The following is a 23088-nucleotide window of genomic DNA, read 5'->3' as shown; positions in this document are numbered from 1 at the left end:
TTAAAAATCTATATAAATCCCTTTCTGTGGAAGCTTTATAATTTATCAAAACCGCCCTTCAAAAATATGACACAATAACAGTCATGTGACAATTCTAATCTTAATGTAGTTTACTGGAGTCAAAAACAAAACATGATTTTTTTTTCTTGCAACTATTTGATAGTAAGTAGGATGCCTATTCTTTTTTTTATTTCTCAGTTTTTTTGACCCGCGAACATGTTAGAAAACATTTTTACTTTTATCCTTGGACTGCCTCAAAAAGAAACCAACCCAGCATTCTCACACAAACCTCATGTTTACTAAAAGTTGCCAACTGATGGTGAATGAGTTCCAAACATAAATATTGAGAGAAAATTCAATATATAATCTTTCACAATTAACCTTGAACTTGTAGGTCACTAATAAATTATTTGAAATACATGTATCTCACATCTACCGAGAGATTTCTGAGAATTGACATATCCTGCAACACTGTAATAGAAAATACTGTTTTCCTAGGATTACCTTTGCCATTAGGAAGAGTGCTTTATTTTTTCAGTCATTTTGCACAGAAAAGAGAGAATTACCGTGTCATTTCTGTGAAATATTGGCAGTATATAACTTAGGATTAGTTCAACTGCAAGTAAAAAGCAGAAAACAAAACAAATAATAGCAACACGAAAGCAAAAAGAAACAAAGCCAAAACAAAACTACATAAGAATAACACGAATAAAATATGGCATTTTCTTAGGTTGTTTACTCAAATACCATCAGATAGCCTGTTCAGTGGACTGATCCACATCTTCACATTTTTGTTCCCTTGAGTGTTCTGATTGGTCATTCTGCTTTTCCCTTTCTTCTTAGCCTAGGTTTTAGGTATTTCTGATTTTATCACTTGTCACAGCATCCTAAAACTTGCATTAATCTTCTATATTTAGAACATGTGTGTGTGCAAGTCAGAAACATTTATAAAACTATTTGCCTTCACTATCCATGTAGGATTTTGTGCTGTGTTTCTATGAATTGATTCCATCATAAGTTCAGAGACACTAACCATAAACGGTCACTGAACAATGCTCTGAAACACTGCAACATTTTCCTATTCCATTCATCTCTCTACAATCGTTTTTAAAATTAATTTCATTCTTGATAAAACTTGGTAACCCCAATTTCTTCCTTATTTTCAGCCGAAGAAATTGCATCCTACTATATAATCAAATAAAAAACATTGGATTGACAGCCACTTCTGTTTTATGTCCCAAATACCTAGAACCTGGGTCCATCAGGTTTTGTGGGGTTTTTTGTTTTTGTTGTTGCCGTTGTTTTTTTTTTACTTCTTTTATGTTGGTGGCAGTGGCTGCTGCCATCACGCTACATGGCTGGGGCTCCACACTACATGGAGCCTGTGGAAGCCCCTCCCCTTCTGAGATGGGATGGGAGCCACTAACCGCAGCTGCAGACCCAGACCTCCTGCTCTACGCAGCAGAAGGAAGCCCTAACCTCCTGGGCGGGGCTACAGCCACCCAAACAGCAGCTTTGGATCCGAGCTTCCTTGTGCTCTTGTGGGGGCCAGGAACAGGCAGGATCTGCCCTCCCAGGGCATCTTGCAGCTGCAGACCTGGGCCTCTGGCTCACTAGGGGCTGGGGACAAGCGGGAATCCCGCCCCTTCCAAGTTGGCACGGCGGGAACTCCTGCGTTCAGCTGCAGCCCTTTAATCTCAGAGCAGGGTTGGAGCCAAGCCCTGGGGCCATGAATGGCAGCGGGAGGTGAAGTCCTGGGTGGGGATCCTGGTGCCTCTTCTGGGCCTGCCCATGGCCACCCGTGCACCAATCAGCATGCACTTCCTCCCCTCTGAGGTCCATAAAAGTCCTGGGATCAGCCAGTGCAGGGCAGAGGATGGACAGAGGACAAAGAGGGCAAAGAGTTGTCGGTGAGAGGTGACAGTGTGCTGGCAGCCCTCGCTCGCTCTCGGCGCCTCCTCTGCGTGGGCTCCCACTTTGGCGGCACTTGAGGAGCCCTTCAGCCCGTCGCTGCACTGTGGGAGCCCCTTTCTGGGCTGGCCAAGGCCGGAGCGGCTCCCTCAGCTTGCAGGGAGGTGTGGAGGGAGAGGCGCCAGTGGCAACCGGGGCTGTGTGGGGTGCTTGTGGGCCAGCTGGAGTTCCGGGTGGGCGGGGACTTGGCGGGCCCTACACTCGGAGTGGCTGGCTGGCCCTGTAGGTCCGGGCAATGAGGAGCTTAGCACCCAGGCCAGCAGCTGCGGAGGGTGTTCTGGGTCCCCCAGCAGTGCCAGCCCACCGGTGCAGCGCTCGATTTCTTGCAGGGCCTTAGCTGCCTTCCCGCAGGGCATGGCTCGGGACCTGCAGCCCACCATGCCTGAGCCTCCCTGCTGCCCCTCCATGGGCTCCTGTGCAGCCCCAGCCTCCCTGACGAGCACTGCCCCCTGCTCCATGGCGCCCAGTCCCATCGACCACCCAAGGGCTGAGGAGTGTGGGCACATGGCACGGGACTGGCAGGCAGCTCCACCTGCAGCCCCAGTGTGAGATCCACTGGGTGAAGCCAGCTGGGCTCCTGAGTCTAGTGGGAACTTGGAGAAAGTTTATGTCTAGCTAAGGGATTGTAAATACACCAATAGGCACCCTGTATCTAGCTCAGGTTTTGTGAACACACCAATCAGCACCGTGTGTCTAGCTCAGGGTTTGTGAATGCACCAATCGACACTCTGTATCTAGCTACTCTGGTGGGGCCTTGGAGAACCTTTGCGTAGACACTCTGTATCTAGCTAATCTAGTGGGGACCTAGAGAACCTTTGTGTCTAGCTCAGGGATTGTAAACGCACCAATCAGCACCCTGTCAAAACAGACCACTAGGCTGTCTGTAAAATGGACCAATCAGCAGGATGTGGGTGGGGCCAGATAAGAGAATAAAAGCAGACTACCTGAGCTAGCAGTGGCAACCCGCTCCGGTCCCCTTCCACACTGTGGAAGCTATGTTCTTTTGCTCTTTGCAATAAATCTTGCTGCTGCTCACTTTTTGGGTCCACACAGCTTTATGAGCTATAACACTCACCAAGAAGGTCAGCAGCTTCACTCCTGAGCCAGTGAGACCAGGAAGCCACCAGAAGGAAGAAACTCCGAACACATCTGAATATCAGAAGGAACAAACTCCGGACACGTGGCCTTTAAGAACTGTAACACTCACTGCCAGGGTCCACGGCTTTATTCTTGAAGTCTGTGAGACCAAGAAGCCACCAATTCCGGACACATCAGGATAGGATGACCAGCTGCAGAGAAGAGTACCCTCTCAACCTAGAGCTGCAGAGAGGAGCTACCATCTTTGCTGAGAGCTTCAGAGACCTGCAGAGAGGTGGGAATGACTTGCCTGCAGAGAGGAGCTATTCTTTCCAGGGCCTCCTCTTTGCGATAGCTGAGCACTAGACAAGATGACCTACCAATAGAGAGGAGCTACCCACTTCTCTGAGCTGTCTAATAAAACTCTTCTTCTTCACCTTCTGGTTGTCTGTGTACCTCATTCTTCCTGGACACAGAAGAAGAATTTGGGCAAAGGCACCATGGCCACAGAGGTTTCTGGCCAGAAAAATTGACCCCCCAGTAATTCAATAATAATAATATTGAAGAGGTAAACCACTTTCTGCATATTCTCATGTTATTCACTCACAATTTTATAGATTTTTCATTTTTTTTCTTTTTTTTTTGTATTTTCAACAACTCGGTCTGTTTTTTCCTTCCTGTCCAACCTTTTTCAGTAGATGAAATGCAGACGCAAAACCTTCTCAAATGTCATCATAGTCTCCCAACATCTTTATATATTTCATTCTTTTCATGATACATCAAAAGAGCTTCTGATCTGACTGTCTGCATTTCTACACCCACCACTTGCACCTTACTGAACTCATTTATGGTTTCAAAGCATACTGCATATTAAAACTATTTCTATTTCTGTCTCTAATGTCTTGCTATGTCAGAAAATTTTATGTCTTTTAAAAAAAAATCCTGATCATTTTGGAGAAAACTGTTGACACTGCTGAGCACACTTCTCCGCAAAATAGCCTTAACCCTAGCTTTCTAAAAACACCATCTATTAGATTCCATTTGTATTTGCTGGCTCCTTCTCATTTAGCATTGCTTCCTTCTCCTCTACCAAATCCACAAATGAGGGAAATTACCAGGGTTGCATCTCATATGCTCTTATCTTCTTACATCCTAGTTGATTTCAGTGATTCTAGTGGTTTAAATTATCTTGATGATTCCCAAAGATATATTATAACCATTGTCATTTCTCCTAATTTTCGGAAAAAATGCAAGTATTTGCAAGATGATTTCACTTTTATACCTCTTAGGCACCTCAAATCTACCACACTAAACTGAGCTCAGAATTAACCTTAATTGCACCAAAAAGAAAATAAAAACAACAAAAAACTTTCATTTTTTCCCACTGTTCACTATATTTCTAAGTAGCATTACCTCTCAAGTTACTCAAGTCAAAAATCTGAAATAATTTACTGCCATGTACCTTTACTCTTTATATTCAGTCAATCACTACATCTTCCTAATACCACATTTTAATTACCTACTGTGTACACTTCTTTACATTTACAGTAGCTATTTTTCCTTTGTCCCTGTACACTATTGCTTCAGCTTAGTCTTCTTTAAACACTTAGCATATTCTGTGTACAGTCTTATTTAAGCACTTAGTATATTCTGACAGTCTTGTTTCTTGGGCCAGGGCATCTGATAAACTCACTCATTTGTCCAACCTTACATCAACTATCACTTCTTCAAGTTCTTCTATCATAGGGGATAGTCCCATGTCATATCATCAAGAGTACTCTATACTTTGTTTTTTACAACATATATTCCATTTTTTGTTGTTATAAATTTCTTAAAAAAATCCGTAAGTCCATAAACTACCCTATATTTTTGCACACAAAACACATCAAAATAAGAATTCAATTAATATAGATTTCTTGATGTTTTGCAATAAATCCTTTCAAGAAAATTCAAAAAGTTGGTTCCCGTAACAATGCTGCATCAAGCATCTTGTGCATATCTTCTTCCACATATGTTGAGAAAATATTTATGTGCATTTTTTCTCATTTTGATATATCATAAATACTGCAAAATAAAAGGTGTACATTTCCATTAAGAATTGTATGAGAATGCTTGGGTTACCAAACTATAGGCATTATTTTGTAAATCTGATAGAAGAAAATGAACTTTCAGCATTGTCTTAGTTGGAATGTCTACTCCTCAGTATAAGTAGTCTCAAAATAGTTTGTTAATTGAACATAAATACTTCTTGGTAAATTTGTTTTCCTGGAAATTGTCCCATTGCATTTTTGGCATTGTTGAATTAATGAGATTTATTGTTATTTCAAGAATAACTGTAATTGCTGATTTGAAAGTGGTGCTGTGGCCAAAAATGCCATGTGTCTCAATTAATTTGAAGAATTATTTCAGAAATAATGGACAGTGTACAAATAAAAACTGAAATATATTTTAGCTATAATCATTTATAAATAGTGCCTGTTAACACATTTAATAATGCATGCAACCATTACAGTTTACAAAGTAATAAGCATTATAAATTTCATTTGTAAATCCTAATTATATTACCAAATAAATTAATGAGGTTTTAATTGCATAATTATGTGAATAAAAACCCATTATATGCCCCAAATCAGTACAAAAATGAACATTTTTATTAACGTTAAGAAAATTCCAAAGAAATTCATAATTTTAAATTAACCTGATAGTTTTTAGACTATATGTAACTTCAAATGGAAAAAAAAATGTAAAAAACAAAACAAAAATCAAACAACATGATTTGTTGTCTCACGTAATAATATCCTAGAACTGAAACTCTGTGAAGATTGATTTACCCTTTATCTTTTATGTGTACAAAACTTTCAAATCTGGATAGCTGTCACGACTGTGATTAGGGTTGAACATTGGCTCTTTTCACAGAACATTGGGCAGATTAGAAAGTAAAATAGAAATTTCTGACAGCCATGACTTGAACGTAGCCATCCTGTTCATTTTTTTCCATTATTTACTCTTGTTATATTTCTTAATTGATGTTAAAAACAAATACAAATTTGTAATTTTCTTTACAGGGTGGTCAACATATTATATTTTTTGCAATAATGGAGTAATTTATCTTGACACTAAGATGAAAATCTATACAAAATATAAATAATAATAACCCTGTCCTGCATGACTTTAAAGTATGATTTATTTCTATGTTATTAGTTATTATAATACAAGAAATATCCTGGGTAAGATATTGGCTAAATAATACATAAATATAATTTAAAAAATGATTTTATTTTTGTAATATATTCTAGGTTATTACAAATTATTAGGTTTACATCTTGTGCCACTAACTGTTGAATATGCCATTTAAAAATATTTTCTCTGTTAGTTTAAAAACATATTAATATCTGCTGCTCTACGACTAAGCATGTATATGAGATATGCCTTAAAAGTAATTGGCAATCTAATCTTAAATTTCAAGGATTAAATTGTTTCAAATTGAATAAATAGAATACACAAGTAGCAGGAACTAATATACATAATTTTTATATAAAATAGGGACTTATTTATAGCCAGTGCAGCAAAAATATATTCAAATAAATTGAATATATTTGGGTGGAAAGAATACGAGTTTTGACATATTTGCTTCACTGTACGGTACCTATATACATTCTCATTCACTTTTTTCTGTTTGTAAGTGCATGTGTCTAATTTATCCTTCTTGGCACGTACTATATTTTATGTCACTTTTTACTTATTTGTTTTTGAGACAAGGTCTTACTCTGTTGCCCAGACTGAGTACAGTGGCATGATCATGCCACACTGCCACCTCAACCTCCTGGGCTCAAGTGATCCTCACACCTCAGCCTCCGAAGTAGCTGGAACTACAGGCATATGTCACCACACCCAGCGAATTTTTTATCTTTTGTAGAGACAATATCTTGCTCTGTTGTGCAGGCTCATCTCTAACTCCTGGATTCAAGGAGTCTTCTTACCTCAACCTCACAAAATGCTGGGATTACAGGCATGAGCCACCACACCTGGGCCACTTATTATTTTTGAAAGCAATTAGCACAAGGTATAAAGTATGCACCAGATGTCTGTATGTTTAGCTTCCAAAGACAAATATGCCACTGTTATAGATCTTGTTACAAATTGTATGTGCATTCATAGAGATCGCAATGAATAATAAATAACATTTGTTTGCTATTCACTAATGTCTTGTGTTTCCACATGGTGGGATAATCTGCACACCTATGTAACCTTAAAATGATATAATATTTAAAGAAATTGATAAATGCTTATAATAAAATTTGTGTAAAAGTTTTGTACTACAGCAGGTATAAATACAGATATATACATTAGTAGAAATATAAATATATAACATTATAGAAACATAAGAACTGATTTGAATGTCCCTGTTGAACTAGTGAATCTGAAAATAAAATAAATAAAACTAGTAAATGCTAGAATAACTTGTGGGTATAATTAGTGTGCTCTCCTTTATTTTTATAAGTTGAAATATAATTGAAAGGATTACTGTAAGTGACAAATAATAATATGTTAATAAAAGTACAAATACTATCGTGGAATGAAGCACTCTGCTATGGATTTTGACTCATAGGTAAAAAGTTGGCATCTTTGTCATGTATATACCTTGGATAAAATATGTCTACCTTCCGTCATTCCATCTGTCCATTACTCCACTGATTTCTCAGATATCGGTCAATCTAACCAAATACAATAAAGACTTTATTAAAAAAGAGAGACATACCCACACATATATGTCAAACAACATATTCCTTTGGCCTTTTTCATATAATATTTCTATCTGTGTACAAATCTATTTATCTGCCTGCCTTTCTGTCCCTATTATCTTTCCCAATAGGCCCTTCAAAGCTATGCAGCAACCTTTATTAATGAAGCATTTTTTGGAGCCAAACTAATTAATATGTTGAAGATTCCTTTATGTTTGCCCAGAGTGGGCAGGGAGGCAAATGCAAAATAATATTTTAGAAAGATTATTTGGGCACTGACAAAAAAAGAAGACTAAGAGGTGAGAGATTACTAAATGTGAGGTGTGGGGTTGATTATAAACGGAGTAATATGGTTTTCCCATGTGGAATGTAAAAAAAAAAATCTCAACGGGTAAATATGATTATGCATTTTGCATAAAACAAAAATATAACAGCAAACTGATGATTTCATACAGATTGTAGCAGCCTTTTATTAGAATCATATCATAATCATGGATCATTTACTTAAATAATTTGTACATCAATTTTTTAAATGTTAAATTCAAGGATCTGTATTTATTTGAAAATAGTTCATCTGATTTGGAAGATAGTTTTCCATTCTCTCCTGTACTCTTGCTATAGCCTCTAAATATAGCTTCTTTAGTATTCCTTTTCCCACAAGCATCCTTAGAATTTAAAATATACACTGAAACTTGTCTCATCCCTACATAAAACTTTCTTCATGTTTTCTAAAAGAAAATGTAAAAATCATGAGCATAGGAATATAAGCATAATAAAAATAATTATGCTAAAAATTTACCCCAAATAAATAAATAAATAAATGCCTTTTGGCTCTTTCTTTGGGTGAGACACTTTACAAAGTCATTTACACATGATAGCAAACTTAATCCACTAAACCACAGTTCACTAAGTAGTAGCCTCCAGTTAGCAAGGAAGGAACAGAAGTTAATTCCCAAAAATAGTATTTGAGAAGTTCAAAGGAATACTTGGATTTTCTGATGTCAAAGTGGAGTGTGGGATGAGAAATTACCTAGTGAGTACAATGTACACCATTTGAGTGATGGATAAACTAATAGCCCAGACTTCATCATTACACAATATATCCATGTAACCTTTGTTAAAGTTAGTCATTCTGAAACATCCTTTGACCTTTTATTTTTCTCATGAACTCGCTACTTATTTCCTACATGCTGTAACTGTACACTGAAAGCATAGAATAAAAATGCTATCTTCTGGTGACAATAGACTCTGGAGAGTACTAGAGGCAGGAGGAAGAGATGAGGGCAAGAGTGGAAAAACTGTTGGCTATGATGCTCAGTAGAGAGGGGATCATTTGTAACCCAAATCTCAGTATCACACAATTTTTTTACCCAGGCAAAAAAAAAAAAAAAATCTGCACATGTACTCCCTAAATCTAGAGTAAAAATTGAAAAAGAAAAAAAAAAATCCTATCTTTTATTATTAGTGTGTGCCCATATGTGTGCGTGCCTTCTCTTCTCAAGTAAGTTAACTTACCACAAACATATGGTTGTCTGTCCAATGTCTGGCAGAGTTTATAGATGAAGAAGGTATTTAATAAACCCTTCCTCAATTAACTTACATTTTAAAGATTTATATTCAAAGGTATTATTAGCTAATTACTATGGAAGTCATTGAAAAATCCAAATGCAAAAAAAGACACAGTTAATTACTTACAAAGAATATACAATCATACAGTAAGTATTGCCATTCTCAGTGCTAATGTTTCCCCACTGATAGTTTACAAATATCCAAATACCATGGCAGTTGTCTTTTGTCAATAAATGAAATGCATATTTCAACCTTTTAGTGTTAAGTCAGGACAGTTGGAGGGACAACCAGCATATGAAAATTAAACAAGTAGAGAAATTAACAGAAATTCATTCAATAATTCATTCAATTATTTTATCATACTGTGGAACATCACTAGGTATTATGCTGCTTTGACATTTTTCTTCTATATGGTATTTTATTAAATATAAAATATATAAGTCAACAAGTATTAAAATAATAATTGTGGTATTCCCCTAAATATTTCTCTGGTGTGTCAAGTTATATGTGTATTTATATGTCTATATCTATAAATCAGTATTTATATCATTACATAAAAAATATATAGGAGAGTGTAAATTTTAAATACCAGCTTGGTTAGGCCATATGATGCCCAGATATCTAGTTAAACATTTTTTCTGAATGTTTCTGAGAGGGTGTTTCTGGACAAGGTTAGCATTTGAATACGTGGATGGAGGAAACAGGCGGTCTCCCCAGTACAGATAGACATCATTCAATCCCTTGAGGGTCTGAATAGAAGAAAAAGGTGGAGGAAGGTTGAATTTACTCTCTACCTTAAATCTTGAGCTAAGATATAGATCTTTTTTTGCCCTTGGTGCTCCTGGTTCTTTGGCCTTTGAATTGGAATCTACACCATCAGTTCTTGGCCTCTTAGGCCTTAGAAGTACATCACTGGCTTTCCTGGGTTCCCAAGGGCAGACAGCAGAATGTAAGAATTCTCAGTCTCCAAAATTACATAAGCTAGTATCTTATAATAAATTATTTTCTAGAATACACACACACACACACATATATATTCTAGTGTTCTATAAATTCACATGATAGATGTAAACCTGTTATCAGTATATTAATTTTCTTTTATATTTTATTTTTAATCTAACTAGTATCATGAAATAAAACATAAGTGAAATTAGTTGACACTGACACACATGGATGGAGAATTCTTGTTGCAGTTTTCTGAAGCCAAATACTTTTTGGTCTTAAGTATGTATCTCAATTTCATTAATACTTCCCAATATCCTCATCTCATTTCAGGTATAATGCCTGAAATGATGACAGGCATTAAGATTGAATACTATGAGCCTTAAAAGCTTTTTTGTCTTCAGAGAATTTATATTTGCAAGCAAACGTCCTTAGGAAAGTGACTCTGAAACACTCCAGTTTGATGGATTCCTCAGGGTTATGTGGTGTACTTCCATCAAGCCCTCTTTCCTCCCAAAATTACTATATATTTTATACCATTTGTTTATGTATTGAGCAATGTAAGTGTGTTTGAGAAACTAAAGTACACATTTGTTATATACATATAGTAAAATTGTGGACTTAACGATGACTGTCATTCCTAAGAAGGGACTATGGTGTTAAACTGTAATTAAATAGTAGTCAGTCAGGCAAAAATTATTTCTTTCCAAACTTTGCCTGACCATACGGGCAATCATATATAATCAGCAAAGGGAATTTATAAATTATAAAAAGAGAAACCAGTGGTTTCATTTATTTTAGAAATGAGAAATGCAGAAGTGATCATTTTGTAGGCATGTGCTAATCTACCGCATTGTCACCACCGTTTAGGAAAACTCATTGATTTACAAAATTGAACAGTGGACATCATAAATGGGACAACTGAGACTCTAAAATTACATTGTAACAGATCCTCCCAAGGATGCAAGTTAAGTGTAAAAAGAATGTGCCGTGCTCACAGGCCTTTTTTATTTGTGACAAGGAATTTTAATGATCCTAGTTTGATTGCTGCCTTTGATGCTCAACTATCCTACAAATAGCTCTCTTGGGAAATAAGATATTGGATAACTGGAAACAGCTTCCTCTCACTCATAGACAATTGCTTGTGTGATCAGTGACTCTGAAACACTCCAGTTTGACGGATTCCTCAGGGTTACTTGGTGTACTTACATCAAGCCCTCCTTCCTCCCAAAATCACTATATATTTTTATACCATTTGTTTATGTGTTGAGCGATGTAAGTGTGTTTGAAAAACTAAAGTTAACTAAACTTAGGGACTAAATGAAAAGTTAAATTTTGATTATAAACTGACACTAACATCAAAAGAGAAATATGCTGCTGTGTTACCTATGAGTACATGACTTGTAAATAGGCATTTTATAAGATTATAGCATACTTGGCCAACTGACTAGGAAATATTATCTTTTCTACTTTTCATCTTCAAATAGGCATTCCTTTGGTAATTTAGCAGCTTACATTTTACAACTGGAAGATTAACATGTAGTTAAGTAATAAATGAGTACCTTTCTACTCTCAGTGTAATCCATGAACCAGCAACATTGACATCCCATTGGAATTAGCGAGAAATGCAGAATCCTAAGCCCCACCCCAGATCTACTAAATAAAAGTCTACATTTTAACAAAATTCTTAGGTAATCTATGTGTTCACTAATGTTTGATAAATATTATTCTAGTAAGAAGAGTGAGAATTAGCAATAACTGCTATCTCCTTCGTGATTCTAGTGAGGCTTCTTCAGCTGCCTCTTGAAAAACAAAACAAAACACTTCCCTCCACAAAGAACAAAAACAAAACTAAACAAGCAAAGAAGCAAAAGGCAATCTTGCTACTTTGGACCTATGCAGCATTTATTTCTGGCTATAATTGACTGGAATTAAACAGTACCAGCTTCCTTTAGATGGAGAATTTTCTGCTGAATTCATTTATGCTGTGTGCCTTGTTATGTTACCTGCATTTAAGTTTGAGGTCCCTGACTTAAAGAAAAGCAAGGCTAATTTAATGATTATCTTTTACTCATAAATTTTGACATTCTCTTTAAGACATAACTTAATCTATGATATCTTGAATCCAATCCTGGTCAGATATATTTTACACATCCTCCTAACTCCTTTGAGAGGAATCGGAGACAGGGATTTCTGACCACTACCATGGAGAATCAAGATAAAGCATCCTATGACTGTTAGAAGCTCAATTAGATATTTATATTGGATTAGGGAACATGCAATCAATGCCACTGAAAGCTTGAAGAACTCTTATGCTTATTAACAAGCAGCTCTTTATCTTGTCCATCTCCCCAGCATGCCCAGGCAGAGAATATAGAAGAGGTAACTTGGAGTTAGGCATAAGAGAGGCATAGACAGTGGATGAACCATATTTTCATTGATCCTTAGTTGTCTTAGTTGCATTACTAATCTCCTGAGAAGGTGGCCTTGGAGAAATTAGTCACAGACCTGAATGTTTCTTCCTGATAGACAGCATCACAGTAAAAGATACACCAAGATCTCTTGTTGGGCTTAGATTTCAGATGTGCTACAGACGAAACATTAAAGTGATTTCTATCTCTTCTTGATATTCAGTTTATAATATGAAGCCATTTATATTTTCTCCATTTCTAGTATCAAAGGCAGCCAGTACATTGATTTAATTCTACTTAAGGAAGACTAGCTTTCTCTTGCCGTTTCCTATACGCAAAACAATGATGAGTACAGGTTTTATTATTCAGCATATATTCCTTTATTGGTAATGACTTAACAAAATGTAAAGCTTTGAACATTAAATGTAGCTTAAATAAAGTAACATTTAAATAAAATCTAAATACAAATAGGCAATTATACTTCTACATTTTGCCCAACTATTCATCAATCATAATTGTCACCGTTATATAACCTGTTTAATTCAGATTGTGTACTTTCAGTTGAATTTTGTATTTGATGTTTAGGGTGTATACATTTTTAGAAAAGGTTAATGTGATCCCTTTGTAAAATAAATATTCTATAATTGTGTATATAATAATTATTTTGACTTTTTCTCCTCTGAATCAGGGTCATGTCAGCTTCATTTTCAGAGTTACAAATTACTAATGGATGATGTATCCTTCTAGATAAAGTGCACAGACACTCCCACACTCCAATACACACCTAAATTTCATTTTAAAATAAAGATTAGTGTGAAACCTATACTTTTTTGAACATTATTTTTTGCTATATATGTATGTATATGCACGAATGTGAACATTTGTGTCTAATTAATTCAGTGAGGTATTATTTTTAGTGATGAATACCACCATATTTTCATGTGCCACAAGAGCAGTAAAATACAGTAACTGAAAGCATGAGTTCAAGAGCCAGGGTGCATGGACTTTTTTTTTTCTTTTTTTGACAATATCTTGTTTCAGTCCTTAAGTAAGCTTTCTAATATCTTGGTGTCTTGGTTTTCTATAGATGTCTATTAAGTCCGCTTGGTGCAGAGCTGAGTTCAATTCCTGGGTATCCTTGTTGACTTTCTGTCTCATTGATCTGTCTAATGTTGACAGTGGGGTGTTAAAGTCTCCCATTATTAATGTGTGGGAGTCTAATTCTCTTCGTAGGTCACTCAGGACTTGCTTTATGAATCTGGGTGCTCCTGTATTGGGTGCATATATATTTAGGATAGTTAGCTCTTCTTGTTGAATTGATCCCTTTACCATTATGTAATGGCCTTCTTTGTCTCTTTTGATCTTTGTTGGTTTAAAGTCTGTTTTATCAGGTTTTCTAAACCACAATGGAATACTACTTTGGAATACTACAAAGATGAGTCAGATATAGTTGTTGTAAAAAATAATAATAATAAAAATAAAAAGCCTAGAAAAACATCCAATAATCTAGAAATTGCTAAAAACATTAATTTTTGGAACTTGTTTGTGTTTCTCACATTATCTATTTTATTTGGGCTAGATAGGAATATAAATATTTTACATATTTGTGCTTTCATTTACTGAAAATAGCTACTTTGTAAAAAGAATGCCTGAAAACAAAGAAGAAATCAAACTTATCCATGTATTTGGTTTCACAGGAATTCCAGAACATATCTAAATGCAGGCCTCTTACACATGGGAATTCAATTTTAGGATGGTGAAGTCTCACAGGTTCCAATATAGGACAGATGTTCAATTTATTTTGCTATTCACTTAGCACTTGAAATTTGTCAAACCCAATTCGATCTCGAACTCAGCTTTTTACTTCAATGTGCTTTAACTATTTGTTCTTTTCAAGGTCTTCTTAAACTACCAGCTTTTGTCTTTTTGTGTGCCCTGTATGCATGCAAACTGCCTAAGAAAGAATCTTTGTCTTCTCATTGTGTATCAAAGGATAGACATCTTAGCAGGTAACCTATGAAATGGGAGAAAATACAGGCAAACCATACATGTGATAAGGAGTTAATATCCAAAATACATGAGGCACTCCTACAACTTAATAGCTGAAATAATAATGATACCCCAATCAAAAATATTAAAGAACTTGAATGAACATATCTCCATAGAAAACATACAAATGACCCACAGGTATATGAAAATATGTTCAACATCATAACTATCAGGGAATTGCAAATCAAAACCACAATGATATATCATCTTATATCACATACAATGGTTATTATTTTTAAAAAGATAAGTGCCGGCAGGATGTGAAGAAATTGTAACCATTGTACAGTGTTGGAAATATAGTGTTGGTGGAAATGTAGTTTGGTGTAGCCACTATAAAGCATAGTTAGAAAGTTCCTTAAAAATACAAAATAGAACTAGCAATCCAGCTACTGGGTATATATTCAAAACAAATTGAAATCAAGCAGTTAAGATATGTTTGCATTTTTATGCACTTCTATGTTTATTTCAGCATTATTCACAATAGCCAATATGTAGAAATAACCTAAATGTCCATCAACGGATGAATAATAAGGAAAATATGAATATATGTACAATGAAATATTATTCAGACTTAACAAGGAAATTCTGTCATATGCAACATCTAGGAACCTAGAGAACACTATGATAACTGAATGAAGCCAAGAAAAGAATTGCAAATACTGCATGATTCCACTTATAGGAGGACTCTAAAATAGTCAAAAATCATATAGGGAGTAGAGTAATATATATTGCCGCCAACATTGTATGTGTCCCCTTTTCTCCATAGCCTCACCAACATCTGTTATTTTTTTTTTTTAAACTTTAACAAAAGCCATTCTGACTGATGTGATATGGTATCTCATTGTGATTTGGATTTACATTTCTCTTTTGATTCATGCAGATTAACATTTTTTCATATAGTTGGTCGTTGACTTGTATGTCATCTTTTGAAATGTGTCTGTTCATGTCTTTTGCTCATTTTTTAATGAGGTCATTTGTTTTTGTTCATGGATTTAAGTTTCCCATACATTCTTGATGTTAGACTTTTGTTGGATGCATAGTTTGAGAATATTTTATCTCCTGCTGAAGGTTGTCTATTTACTCTGTTGATAGTTTTTCTTGCTGTTCAGAAGCTCCTTAGTTGAATTAGGTACTACTTATCAATTTTTGTTTTTGTTGCCATTGCTTATGTGGACTTAGCCATAAATTATTTGGCAAGGCTGATGGTGAGAAGGGTATTTCCTAGGGTTTCTTCTAAGATTTTTGTAATTTTAGGTCTTACATTAAAGTCTTTAAGTCATCTTAAGTTAATTTTTGTATGGTTATAGATAGGGGTCCAGTTTCATTCTTCTGCATATGAATAATCAGTTATCCCAGCACCATTTATTGAATATGGAGCCCTTTCCTCATTGCTTGTTTTTGTTGACTTTGTCGAAGATCAGATGGTTGTAGGTGTGTGGCTATATTTCTGAGTTCTCCATTCTGTTCCATTTGTCTATATATATATTTTTGTACCAGTACCATGCTGTTTTTGTCACTGCAGCCCCTTGTAGTATAGTTTGAAGTCACGTAGTGTAATGCCTGTGGCTTTGTTCTTTTTGCTTAGAACTGCTTTGGCTACTTGGGCTCTTTTTTGAATATTATTTTGAATATTAGAATAGTTTTTTTCTAATTCTGTGAAAAATGACAGTGGTAGTTTGACACTGATAGCATTGAATTTGTAAATTGCTGTGTGCAGTGTGGCCATTTTAATGCAATTGATTCTTCCTATCCATGAACATGCAATGTTTTGGCATTTATTTGTATCATCTCTGATTTTTCTTTTACCAGTGTTTTACAGTTCTTCTTGTAAATATATTTCACCTCCTTGGTTAAATGTATTCCTAGGTATTTGATTTTTTTCTGGTTAGTGTAAATAGAATTGTGGGTTTTTTTGTTTGTTTGTTTGAATCTCAGCTAGAATATTACTAGTGTATAGAAATACTACTGATTTTTGCACATTCATTTTGTATCCTACAACTTTACTGAAGTTGTTTATCAGTTCTAGGAGCCTTTTGGCAGAGCCTTTAGGGTTTTGCAGGTATAGAACCATATCATTAGTGAATAGAGATAGTTTGACTTCTTCTTTTCCTATTTGGGTGCCTTTTATTTATTTCTCTTGCCTGATTGCTCTGGCTTGTATTTCCAGTACTATGTTGAATAGGAGTTGTGAGAGTAGACATCCTTGTCTTGTTCCAATTCTCAAGGGGAATGGTTCCAACTTTAGCTTGTTTAGTGTGATGTTGACTGTGGGTTTGTCAAAGATAGCTCTTATTATTTTGAGGTGTGTTTCTTCAGTTCCTAGTCTGTTGAGGGCTTTTATCATGAAGGATGTTAAATTTCATCAAAAGCTTTTTCTGTATCTATTTGAGGTAACTATATGATTTTTGCAGTTTGGATATTTCTCAAAGAACTAAGAGTTGAACTATTTGATCCAGAAATCTCACTATTGGGTATATAACCAAAGGAAAATAAATCATTCTACCAAAAGGACACATGCGCCTGTATGTTCATGTCAGCACTATTCACAATAGCAAATACATTGAATCAACCCAGGGGTCCATCAACAGTGCAATGGATAAAGAAAATGTGGTAATATACACCATGGAATAATGTCCTTTGCAGCAACATGAATACAGCTGGAGGCCATTATCCTAAGTGAACTAATGTAGAAACAGAAAACCAAATACCACATGTTCTCACTTATAAGTGAGAGCTAAACATTGGTACACATGAAAATAAAGGTGAGGATAATAGACACTGGGGACTAGTATACGGGCATATAAGGAGGATAACAAGGGCTAAAAAATACTACCTGCTGGTTTCTGTGCTCACTCCCTGGGTGATGGGTTCAGTCACACCCCAAACCTCATCATCATGCAATATACCTCAGTAACAAACTTGCTTGAACATATACCCACTGATTGTGAAATAAAAGTTGAAAAAGAAAAAATAAATTTTAAAAAGAGAGAGGAGAATGTTGGTTTCCGAGGACTGGGGAAAGAGGGAAATGGAGAGTTACTGTTCAATAGGTATGAAATTTGAGTTATGCAAGATGAATAAATTCTAGAGATCTCAGTGCAACATTGTACCCACAGTTGATAGTGCTGTGCTGTGCCCTTAATATTTTCAGAGAAGGTAGATCTCATGTTAAGTGTTCTTAACACAGTAACAAAATACTTTGATTCATTGGCTAAATAAAAATACATTTTATAGTCAGGTAATATTACAATAAAATGTGTTCACAGTAGGAAAATCACCTTGTTAATGAGGAAAAATTATTCAATTAGCAAGAGACACTCTCCATCTCTAGATAAGCATTTTGTATAACTTGTATTAAAAGAAAGGATAAAAAATAGTCTGGATAATCCAGATCAAATTAATCATCACTAAAGAAGGCATTATCTTTGGCTGAAAGTTAAGAGCAGCACTAGATTTACAGAGAGAAAAATCCACAGTTTATATAAGAAGGCTTTTTGAATAAAATTTGTTCATATAATTGTTTTAATGTGCTTAATTAAGAAAAGCTTATGAAAATCTCATTAGTTATTCTTGCTTCAAGAAATGCAATATGCCACTCTATGTACGTAATATTATAAAACTCCATAGTTATTTTCATATGCAAAAATATAATGTACTGTTAGCATGTTTTTTTCTAATACTCAATTTTTGGAAAGCATTAGAATAGTTAATGTTTGATTTTTTTCATGCAGGAATACCATCCAATATTTAGAATACAATGTCATGAGGTTGAATCAACAGGCACATGTGCCAGAATAGGTTTTCCTTAATTTCTCAATCAAACAAAATACATAAGGATGTATCAGTTATTAGAGAATATGGCATTACAAAATATGACACAGTCAACATAGGGAAGAGTTAGCATTAGGTCTCTGGTTGGTAAAACATTGTCATAGATACTGCAACAGAGTAAGATTTTAAGCAAGGGAATTTGAAAAGGAGACAATAGAGTTTCAAACACTGGTAATGGGTATTCTGACACTAAAACAATAGGAAGTACATGTATTGTTAGAAGTACTAGCAAGGAATGCAGGCATGGTGTAAAGTAGGAAGGCATGAGGCTTGTATTCAATAAATTAATTACTGTATTTACTTTCCATAGATAAAATACAGTGTTAGAGTAGATTGAGCAGGTAAGGCTCAGCTAAGACCAAGCTGCCACTTTTTTTCATAACAACTAATAAAGCTTAATTTTTGAATAGACTGTGTTAATCTTGACTTTAGGTTTGGAATTAAGTTACAGGATTCATAATGAATAAGTCATAGAGGAGGTCGTTTTAAAATTTTATGTTAATCAATTTAATAATACCATAATACTTTAAGAAAGTAAACAGGCATTCAAAACTGCATATGAAGTTACAATAAGAAATACATGCTATATATCTCTCCTTTAAACTTACATGTTTTTTAATCTTTTTAAACATGTATATTTGGTATTGGATCAAGATGAACTGTTTTTCATTTTCCCTGGTTCTCTTCCTGTGTCCTAGTTATCAAACCCACAACAAAAATGTATTTTGAATATAGTAACTCCATACAAATGCAAGAGAGGATAAAAGACTGCTGTTAAGCATGCTGAAAGTTTCAATGAATAGCCTTAGATCAAGTAGAGTTTGGTATAAGGAATTTTTTAAAATATAACCATAACTGAATAACTCTTCTTCCCAAAATATACTCAGAAAAAAGTATGCTATTATTTGGGTAGGAAAAATAGTGGAGGAGTTTTAACTCACAGATAACAGTCTGAAAGTACAAGTGGGGAAATTTGTACGTTCATTAATATACATTATTTTCAAAAAATATTCAGAGAGCTTGAATTGTTGGTCAAATCTCCTCCTTCAACTTGGGTTGTGCCATAGGCAGCCCAAACAGACAGACAGACAGAAAGATAGATAGATAGATAGATAGATAGATAGATAGATAGATAGATAGATAGATAGATAGATAATGTATTTGTAAATACAGATAGGCGTCAGATGGGTTAGAGTCCAGAGAGTCACGGATGCCCACTAAAGAAATGAACTCTCCTCCACATCCCAGACTTCTGTGATACCATGTCCAGCAACCCATCCCAATATTCACATTGGCTGTAGGCAAAATTACCATTTGTTCATGTCAAAATATTTATTGATCATGTATTATATGCTAGAAATGTATCTAAGTGCTTGCAATACATCAACAAATAACGCAGTGAACAGAAGAGTCTTACTATGGCAGCTTTCCGATGAGTCAGCCTGGTACTGGTCTTAGGCCCTGTGAGCTTAGAGTTACACAATTATGCTTAGAGCTCTGTAGAAGTTTCTTTCTCTCTCTCTCTCTCTCTCTTTGTATACATTGAATTCATATTATACTACTTCACATATATATACATGCATGGAGAGAAATATATATATATCTATATATATATATCTCCTTCCATTTTACTATATATTTGATCCCATCTATTTCCTGTTATTTAAAGAATTACTTATTGTAGCATTTTATTTTCACAGCATTTTTTACACCTATACTGCTTTGTTTTATTTTCAATGGTGTCCACCCCTATGGATTACAGTATGCCTCCATAAATTATCACAATATATATTGAGTTAATATTATGCCACTATTGACTTTCAATGATGTATTTTTTGCTAACTTTAAATTGACTTTAAATAATGTATTAAAAGAAAAGTAGCCTTTATACATTCAAGTGTATTAACCACGTGTGTAAAATGGAAATAATGAATATTTCATGGTAGGTTATGAAGATTAAATATATGATAGGCAAATGATTTAGTTTATTTGTCACAGAAGTAGTCCTCAGTCAAAGATAGCAATTACTAATATATTTTCTATTTATACTAAAATAATTAGCTTATCTTAAATAGCTACTTTGTTCCTGCAAAGATAGTTGCAAACATAATGTTAAGCATTTGCAGCTATAATGTAGATTCTATCTCGTTTACTAATTCTATTAACCCTATAAATACCTTATAATGTGGCCAAAAGTAGATACTAGAGACTTTCTGAAGATGACTTTTTTATCAAAAAATAATTTTTATTCATCTCTCCTGTTAATTAGCATCCCTTTTCTCTCCTCACTGCATTTGGAAATTTTCCCTAACTTCTATCTAATATGTATCTATCCCAATGAGATTTTCTTCCTAATGATTCCAATTATAATAAATATTCTTATTCAGGTCAGCTCCATAATATCGCTTAAAGAAGCAGTGAAAAACTCAGGAAATGTCTTTACAGAACCTGTACTATCAAGATCCCTTCCAAAAATTCCAAAATAAATGGATTGGCATGGGAGAGGTAGATTTTATATCTCTGAATCTTTATTTCAGAAATAGAAAATACCTGTTATGTGTCAATTTATTCTTCCTTTTCAAAAGATGTTTATTGATCATAATTTGTGTCATTTTTATTGTTTTAATATTTTAGTTTCAATTTTTCCTAAATGCTGTATATTCAACCTATGTAGATTTCTAGGCCTGACCTTATACTTGGAAATGATCAAACATATAATAGGGGAATTTTAAAGCCTGGTATTTAGTAAGAATAAATAATTGTTTACTACTAGTTAGTTGATATACAGAATAGTTTAATCATTCAAGTTTATAGAAATGTATCAATAAGAACACATATGAGACACAGGGAAACATATTTGATAAAACTGTTTAACTTTCGACAGAATTTTAAAAATAATTTTAAGAAGGATAATCATAGAATTACTGTCCAAATATGCCAATATTTGGACAATTCAAAGATCTCTACTAATTGTTCTAATTTATTAGAAATTGTGTGTTTCAAGTGCAAGTATTCATGATATTTAGCAACATAGGATAGAAAGGAGGCAGGAAGGGATTAATGTCTAACACAAATTTAATAATTCTGAGTAAAGTGATTGAGTAAAATATGAACTTATACAATAGTTGAAGAGGCAAGGACCTTTATTTAAAGGAACTTCTGATACGTAAACAGCATCCACCAATTATTTTGGCCTCAAAAAGTTTAGAGTTTGGAGAGAAAAATGCAGATAGGTAAACAAGCAAATTTAATTCCTGATAAGTGATGGCAGGCTCAGCTCTTACTATATGCAAAGAAATCAGTTAAAAAGATTTGCCAATTATGTCATTGATACGTTAAAAATTGAGCCTTTTTTTTTTGCAGTAGTCTGTGGCCAAAACCCCTTCCTCTCAATATCAGCGTCTCATTTCCTCTAAAGTCTTGTGTAAATTTTATGTCAGTAAATCCTTTTCTACCCTCATTGTCTACAAAGTAAATTATAGACTTTCCCTATGCATATCTCTGTATCCTCTTCTTCTGTTTTACTTTTCTCCAATACAATGATAACCATTGACACTAGGAGATAGCCAATTCATTTATTTATTGTCTCTTTCTACTTATTAATTCCATAAAAACATGAACTTTTTTCATTTTTTTTTTCCTGTGGCCACTGAGAAAAATGTGTTATGGACTAGGAGCTCAGTAAAAAATTATTTGCTGCTGCTTAGTGAATACGCATGATTAGCAATTTAAAATACTTAATTCCATAATTCCTAGAATATGATGTGGTACCTAGTCTTGAGAGGATAGCAATAATTTTGATTTTGATTTTTTCGTTATATCTTGTGATTTGATAGAATCTTAAAAACGTGGGCATAAAATACTTTGTTACTTTTCGTGCTATTTTGTCTTGTTGCACAGTCAGTTCCAGTTAACTGAGCTTGTCATAAATTAAAGTACAGAGAGCACTCAACTTACAGTAATTTGATTTACAATTTTTTGGCTTTACAATTGGTTTATTGGGGGCATAAAAAGTATTTTTGGTTTATGATATTTTCAACTTATGATGAGTTTATTGGTACATATCCCCATTATAAGTGGAGGACAATCTATACTGCAAAGCTTCAAAATACACCAACTATAAAAATCCAGTCATGTTTAATATATATAAATTTTAGAAGACACTAGAGAAAATATATTTCTAAAATGTTCTCTAGTGAAGAAATAATAATTTTAAAGACAGTTTGACAGTCACATAGAGAGATGGTGAGTTTTACATGGCCTCCTTCAATGTTGCATAAGTGGTCAGGCTTTCCCATCCCATTCCCTTGGATACAGTAATTGATGAAAAAAAAAAGTGTCTTTGAGGAAATTATTCACTTCCTGAAGCAGATGTAAGGGCCTATATCTCATTCTGCACTCAAGAGTTCAATATTCTTCTTTAAAAAGAACGCTCCGAGTAAAATTGGCTTCACTGATGTTATTAAAGTCTTCTCTCAACCCGAAAAGCACAGTAA

Source organism: Pongo abelii, chromosome 14, assembly GCF_028885655.2.
Source record: "Pongo abelii isolate AG06213 chromosome 14, NHGRI_mPonAbe1-v2.0_pri, whole genome shotgun sequence".
Lineage (NCBI taxonomy): Eukaryota > Metazoa > Chordata > Mammalia > Primates > Hominidae > Pongo > Pongo abelii.
Note: the sequence above shows the minus strand (reverse complement) of the source record.